General features: G+C 41.6%; 1 pseudogene; it reads left to right on the top strand.

The window, feature by feature from the left end:
• Positions 1–5,785: 5,785 nt before the first annotated feature.
• Positions 5,786–5,904, top strand: LOC126261369 (5S ribosomal RNA; annotated as a pseudogene).
• The last annotated feature ends 2,131 nt before the right edge of the window (positions 5,905–8,035 follow it).

Genomic DNA, 8,035 nt, shown 5'->3' with positions numbered 1-8,035 from the left:
AGCCGTCGCCGTGTGGTCACTGGAATCTGCAGGTTACGACTCTGCGCTGCACCGCTGCCGCGAGATATTGAGTGAGTTAAGTCACAACGTATTACTCCATTTGCTTGAAGGATCTTATGTGTCAATAAATGACTGATAGTGGAACCATCAATGTTTCACTCTCACCTCGCCCACTGAGTCATGGTAAGAAGTCATTCCAATAAGTATATTTCACAAGATCTGGAGAATAGGTAAGTGGAAAATGGGACCTTAAATATTTTTTTGCGGTTATTTCCCCCCAAAACATCGAGCCGTGTTAGGGCAGATTTTCTGAAGAATTTAACAGATGCAGTCAACATTGACACAGCATGAGAGGAAATAGACGCCGTGACGAGGTACGAAGAAAGAAAAAAATGTATTTTCCACAGGGGTTCGCTATTTCGGGAGCGATCGGCAATGACACATCGCGAATAACTATCGCCAGCCACAGTGTAGAAATTGTCAAAGGATGGGGCATACATATCGTGCGTGTAGTAGTACAGGGAAATTTGCTGACAGAGTCCGTTAAACAAGAACGGGAACAACAGAACCACCGACGGGCATTCGATTTAAAATTCTATGCTATTAGAGCGCATGCAAAGACGGGGTGTGGGGGTGGGGGTGGGGGGGGAGGGAGGAGGGAAGTTCTGGTTGCCATGTAGTATTAAGGTAGACTATTAGTCGACACTGGGGTTCACATGTCAGTCATAAGTAAACAGTGAATTGAGGTCAGGAGAAACGACCCTCCAAAATACATGTTAAGTGGTGTAGGCTTCAGATGAAAATTCCAGAAGACGTGTGACACAGTGCTAGTTTTGCCTGCAACTAGATTCGGACCGAGAATCGTGGTTCCCAAACACATCTGACAGGAAGTCATGCAAGAGTCCCACGATCACATTCTTTCAGGTCACAGTGGTCAAAGAACTACTAAAAGACACACTGCTGAACATTTCTGATGGTACACAAGATACGTGTGCAACTTCATACTGTGCGCTCAGCGACTTGACTATTGCTGTCAACATATACCATTACGAAGACACTCAGAAGCAACACATCCATTTCAAATAGTAGGAATGGAGATTTATAGTCCCTTAAATAAAACACTAGCCAGGAATAAGTACGTACTAACGATTATGGATCATTTCCCAAGATATCTAATTATGGAAAGCCTCCCTGATCAATGGACAAATGCCATTGCACATTCTATGGTCAATAATTGGCTTTTAAAGTTCGGCTTACTGGAAGCCTACTGGAAGCTGACCAAGGTAGTAACTTCATTCCAGCCTTCATTAAACAAGTCTGCCGTTTGCTGAAAGTACATTGATTACACACAACCCCATTATACCTACATGAAAATGGATGGAGAGAATGCGTCCACTTCACTGTCGTCAAGATTTTTATTTTATCAACGACAAACACACAATTGGGATATCACCATTCAATACTATGTAAGTGCTCACAACGCCAAAACACACGAAGGAATGGGCATGTCACCTTATGAAGTTATTTATAGAAGGAAGATGTTATAAAGCTCAAAGAAGAAAAGAACGGAGAAAAAAAGAATGGAGAAAGAATAAGGAAATTAGCTGAATCATTAAAGATATGTGGAAAAAAATGGAGAAAGCAAATAGCAGAGAATTAGAATGGCAAGAGAAATTAGGCAATGTACGTGCTAAGTATCCGGATTTCAGAATTGGACAATGGGTTTTTCTATCCACTCCCTATGTTGCTAAAGGAGAGATGACAAAATTTATGACCAGAGTTCTTACCAAGATGTCGAAATCACATCGCCAGTTAACATCAAGTTACAGTTACCCATAAGCAATTGTTAATGGAAGCCTGTTGAAACCTTTTAAGGGAGTACCAGACGTAATGCCAACAACGGTAGCGAATACTGTTGTGAAGGATGCTGGACTGCGGAAATGGAAGAGCGCTGATCCACTAGCACAGAACACGCACTCTGCCCCATATAACATTCGGCCACCTGCAGTCAATTATGTATCCACCATACAAAATCTACCGTTCTGACACAAATGTAAATAATTTTTGTATACTTCCAATTCTAGCGACAATGTACTAACAGAAAATCAGGTACAGTAAAAGGATTATCAAAATACATGAAGAGGAATTTTGGGTTTTATATAACAGACAGTACTGGCATATGATTAGACACTGTGTACTTAAATAAGTATAAGTCTTTCAGTAGAACGTACTGATAAGGATATCTAGGCCATACAAAGTGCACAATAATTTTTTTTAAGCAATTATGTAAACAATAGCTTAGAAATACTACTTTCCACGTTACATGTATCGCCTTCTACCAAAATGGGGTCTTACATCGTTGCAGCACTATTTTTCTTGTTTACAGGTATGAATAACATGAGCTATGAATTACAAGGGCACAAGTTGAGGAGTGACGTCACTTTTGTTAGACAGGACACAGTGATACTAACTAATCGTAAGTGGACGATAGTACTGGAATATTATCTACGGCAGATACGTAAGGAGCTTGTCATGTTAGAGGTAGGCACAAATGGCTCTGAGCACTATGGGACTTAACTTCTAAGGTCATCAGTCCCCCAGAACTTAGACCTACTTAAACCTAACTAACCTAAGGAAACCACACACATCCATGCACGAGGCAGGATTCAAACCTGCGACCGTAGTGGTCGCGCGATTCCAGACTGTAGCGCCTAGAACCGCTCGGCCACCCGGGCCGGCTGTTAGAGGTAGAATTTAATACCTGAAACTCAGCAGCAAGAAAAATGGAGATATTTGATGAGGTAGCAACCGCATATACATCTCTGCAATGCTCATATGACCAGTTACGCTGCGAATTGCGTCAAATAGAAGGATTAGTGATCTATAATCAAACTATTTAAACGAGGGTGGATGAACGCAAGTGGTAAATTATTAAAAACCATTTTTGGCATGGCAGATGATGATATCACACAGTTAAATAATACATTACAGGCGTTACAATTACAGCCGGCTTCAGCTAGGCCACTGTTGCCTGGCACACCACGAGGCAGTAGTCAATAACACCAAGGCCATTAGGAATGTTACGCTAGAATTGAACAAGTATCTGCAAGATATCACCGCGGCATTGAATAGGTATAAAGATAATATGAACCAGACTAGATGTAAAGGATAGGAAGACCTCAGCAGCGAGGTTACTTCGTTTACTTATAGATCAGTTTGTGGATGCACGGCTAGCAGTAGAGGATCTCAAGGAAACTGTCCAACATGCAGTAGAGGGATATTTATCATCAATTTTGCCATCGCAACAAACTTTACATTCATATTGATTCAGATTCGTAAACAGTTACCATAGTCACTACAATCAATCTTCCTTCCAGATAAGGAACACTTGCCGCAGTAGTATTACTTGGCGGAAGTACTAGTGGACGCAGACGATGTAAAATTACGAATTCAAATTTCCTTCCTGGTGACTAGCAAAACTGATTCCCATTGAAATGGGACCAACTTAATAAATTTTTACAATTTCGAACAAGTTAAGTATTCCTAATATCCAAAACATCGAATGCTACCGCAGTAATGATAGTTGCAGAATTAAGTAACAGCTTACCGTATGCCCATCACGTGTCACAGAAGTGAACACCGATAATTGTGAATCTCAGCTATTTTTTGAGAAACACAAAGCCTCAAATTGCCCGTGTGACATACTAACTGCTACACCATATTCTTTCGAGCAAGTAGGAGAACACTGGTTTTATGAAGTTAACCAACTGACAGATATCTTTGCACGCTGTTTTGACCATGGTGCCGCTACTACAACCGAAGTGCTGAGCTCTGCGGTAGGGAACTGACAGTTAATGTCACATTACGTTCTCTCTCAGGCTTGAAATTTCACTTACCTGCAACCATAACCATTTCGGCCACTGTTGTCGGAACGTATCCACAAATTTCCTGGCCTAAAACACCTATGCAACCACTGGGTGCTCAAAATATATCGTACATAAGCAGTTCCCTTGAATTCTCCATCCTGCTTTCATTATATATTCTTATAACTGCACAACAAGGCAAGAGTGTTCTACTACATAATTATACATTGTACTGCTTTTCTGTGTATCAGACAAAAACCCAAGGCACAATAACATATCACTACATCAAATTCCTGTTGAATGGCTAGAAAAATTCTGAGAATATTCATATAATGCTAAAACATAGATAGAGATAGTTGATGCTTGCTACTTCACTGCACTGTCACTGATTGTCATATAACGATACTTCTAACATTACTTTCAGAAGTTTTCTTAAAGCTGATGTATTTCAAGATACAATGGATTGAATTTATTACATAATTTTCCTGGCAGAGTAGGGTTTCCACTTTGTTTTTGTTTCGTGTTTGTTAGTTATTTGTAGGTGGACATAGGACAAAATTCGAGGACGAATTTTTCCTGACGGGTGAGGAATGTAGAGTGCATAATTACATATCATAATAATGTGTTATTTATGGTTGTGTATAATAATTATGTGTTATTTATGGTTGTTCAAAGCAGAGATATTGCAGAAAAATACCGTAAAGACTTATTAGAGACATTTTAGAGACTTTGACACGTTAAGCCACGATATTCGAAAGGGGCAGCAGTCGAACAAGGAGGCTATTTACCAGTGGAGTTTGCGCAGCAGCAGTCTGCACTTCTACAGGTCAACGACCAAGCAGAAAGGCAGTGCTTCCAAGGAAAACAACGACCAGCGCGGTTCCTACGTCAGCGGTGAATGCTCCAGGAACTGTCATCATACTGAATTCACGTGCATGACGTATCTGGTGATGCGTAGGAGGACGGCAGGGCATGGCCCGACCACGCCAGCATACAGGTGAAACAAGGAAAGCTGGCATGTGTGTCGACATTGGTCACGTTTTTGCCCAATGTGAGCAGCATAGATCAATGACCCAAGAGTCAGGTGGTACTTTGAGGGGAGAAAGAAGAGACGAAGAAACGTCGAATGGATGGACGGACGGATGATTAGTCAGAGGACGTGATACTTCGCTGCAACTACTTAGCCGCTACGCTTCTCGATAGAAGAGAATGTCGGTACCGCGCCAATAGGTCAACACAGAAGATACCATCCCAGATGATACCAGATAATAGTTCGTGTGGTACTTACACACGTGGCTGGCGAGGACGAAGGGACTGCATCCTCTCCAAATGAGTCACCTGTGAACCAAGTGGTTGATGAACACCAGTAGCCGCCGAACCTGAGGTTCGCTTGTTTGATTCTATGACGGAACACTCCGCGAGACGCAATAGCCGGTTGTTAAAAACGCGACGAGCTAATCCAAAAGGAGAAGAACGCGCCACTTCCGAATTGGCTCACGGGTACAGCACCACATTGAAGAATACGCCGCCTGGCGGTCCGCTGCAACACGAACTGTCGCTGCATGGTCACTGGAATCTGTACGCTACGACTCCGCGCCGCCCCGCTGCCGCGAGGTATTGAGCGTGCTAAGACACAGTGTATTACTCTGTTTGCTTAAAGGATCTTACATGTCAATATGACTGATAGTGGAACCACCAATGTTTCATTCTCACCTCACCCACTGAGCCAAGGAAAGAACCCATTCCACCACCCCACACATTGACACTTTCCCTCCTACCATCCCTGACAAAATAATGACTTTTGCACTCCTCTGTCACTAACGCTCAATATCTAGTGTCACAAACATCTGACCACTACAAGAGATAAATATATGCGAAAATCAGCTTGTTTCTTAGTTTAAATTCGCTCCTATTGTAGTTACGGCAACGGCCATGCCGCAGTGGAAACACCGGTTCCCGTCAGATTACCGAAGTTGAGCACTGTAACGGCGTGGCCGGCACTTGGATGGGTGACCGTCCGGGGTGCCATGTGCTGTTGCCATTTCTCGGGGTGCACTCAGCCTTGTGATGCCAATTGAGGAGCTACTCGACCGAATAGTAGCGGCTCCGGTCAAGGGAAACCATCATAACGACCGGGAGAACGGTGTGCTGACGACACGCCCCTCCTATCCGCATCCTCAGCTATGGATGACACGGCGGTCGGATGGTTCCGATGAGCCACTTGTGACCTGAAGACGGAGTGCTATTGTAGTTAAAACAGACTGTGAGAAAAAAAAAAAAAAGATCACACTTTCTCACTACACACCATTTTTTTTCTCATCGGGTTTTACCGTTACGCATGGACGTTGTTGGTTATAAACATGTACAGAATAAGTTGGTTCAAATGGCTCTGAGCACTATGGGACTCAACATCTGTGGTCATAAGTCCCCTAGAACTTAGAACTACTTAAACCTAACTAACCTAAGGACATCACACACATTCATGCCCGAGGCAGGATTCGAACCTGCGACCGTAGCAGTCGCGCGGTTCCTGACTGAGCGCCTAGAACCGCTAGACCACCGCGGCCGGCAATAAGTTCCTCTTATTATTCTGGGAGTATAGTATAAAAATTTGAAGAAAATTGATTAAGAACCTTTCGAGATTTTTGCTTATAGTATTTCCTTTTAGTACGTTAGTACTGATTAATTCAAGATGTTTTTGTGGTCGGTACTTAATCAGTGAAATACCCTTTCTTAGACAACGTCACATTTCGCTATTCTTACTGACTTTTAAAAACTCTGTAAGTATGTGAATCCACTAGTGCCATTAGCGCCATGATTTGTAACATTTCCCGATTATCTAAGTATCACGTACATCGATAAGCAGTACAGTTAACAGCTATTTACGTTCCCCGTGTCGCAGCTAAATGATGTAATAAGCTTACTTGCTTGCCGTTTGTATGTAACAGGTTTACGGCCAGGTTTCACGAATTATGAGATACCATTATATTTATTTTCCTCATGTAGATATAATGATAGTGGGTTACCTTTTCTAAACAAAGCAATGTAACTAAGACTAAGAATTCTATGCTTTAAAAATAATCACAATAGTAGTTAGTATCACTGCAGACAATGAAATAAGGCACCATAAAAGTTTCTTCCATTTAACAAACAAGCATGGGACAGAAATATGGCAGTTACCATAAAATGTTTTACGAAGGGAAAATAATTTAAAATGTAAGCTGTGGAAACGTGCGGTGCACTTATAAAGATTGAACGCAGGACTGAAAGTATTCGAAAATGAGCGGCGGATCACCACAATTACCACTCAAAATTAATTTGGCTATTGAATTCTCTTTGTTTCTATTCATTAAATAATTTTTTTTCAACAACTGCTTCGTGTGACGTACGTTGTTTTGTCAACTAATATTAAACACTCCGATGACACGCTTACATAAGTGAGGAAACAGCATATTTGTGGAATGAAAGAGTACACAGGAAGCAGTATGTAGTCACCTCAGACAATTATGAAAACCGCTGTTTATCACAGGTGAAGGCAAAGCTAACAACAAAAAGAGCAAAATCTTCAAAATGTGACATTTGTCATAGTATGGGTATTCAGCACGCACTTTAAATGAGGAGTCATTCCTTGCACAATTTTCCGGTGTTCTTAGAAAGGTAGATACTTGCCAGAGTAAAGCAGCAAAAACAAACACTGACTGGTGTCCGACGGAAAGTGGTTAAGGCAGAGGTTACGACTACAAATAGACGTCTGTAAAATACTCAAAGAATTTATCTTACTTTCTGTTGTCATTTCAAGAAGAGGCGTAGAAAGGAAATTTATACAGAGATTTCAGCAGTCTAGCGGGAATAGTTTCAAGGGATAGTGTAACCGAATAATGATTCAGTATGAAGCGAGATAGTACTTTCGCTCACTGCACTGAGTTGTGAGTAATTTTAAACATTTCTTAAATACGCATTTGAAGTCGGGAGTGGGCCAAGACAGTTAAGCTTAGCATTAAGTACCCTAAATATCGAGAAATGTTTCTACAAAAGGCGTGTAACGGCAGCGAAGAAGTGGTTTCTCCACAGCCTAAAAGAAGATGTTGACATACACAGGTTATATGAGACACAAGTCGAGCTATACATTTCCCTTAGTTTGCTTGAGTAACAGCTTTTCCTTAGTCATCTAG

The sequence above is a fragment of the Schistocerca nitens genome, chromosome 5 (genome assembly GCF_023898315.1).
Source record: "Schistocerca nitens isolate TAMUIC-IGC-003100 chromosome 5, iqSchNite1.1, whole genome shotgun sequence".
Classification (NCBI taxonomy): domain Eukaryota; kingdom Metazoa; phylum Arthropoda; class Insecta; order Orthoptera; family Acrididae; genus Schistocerca; species Schistocerca nitens.
Note: the sequence above shows the minus strand (reverse complement) of the source record. Positions and strands in the feature narration are given on the sequence as shown.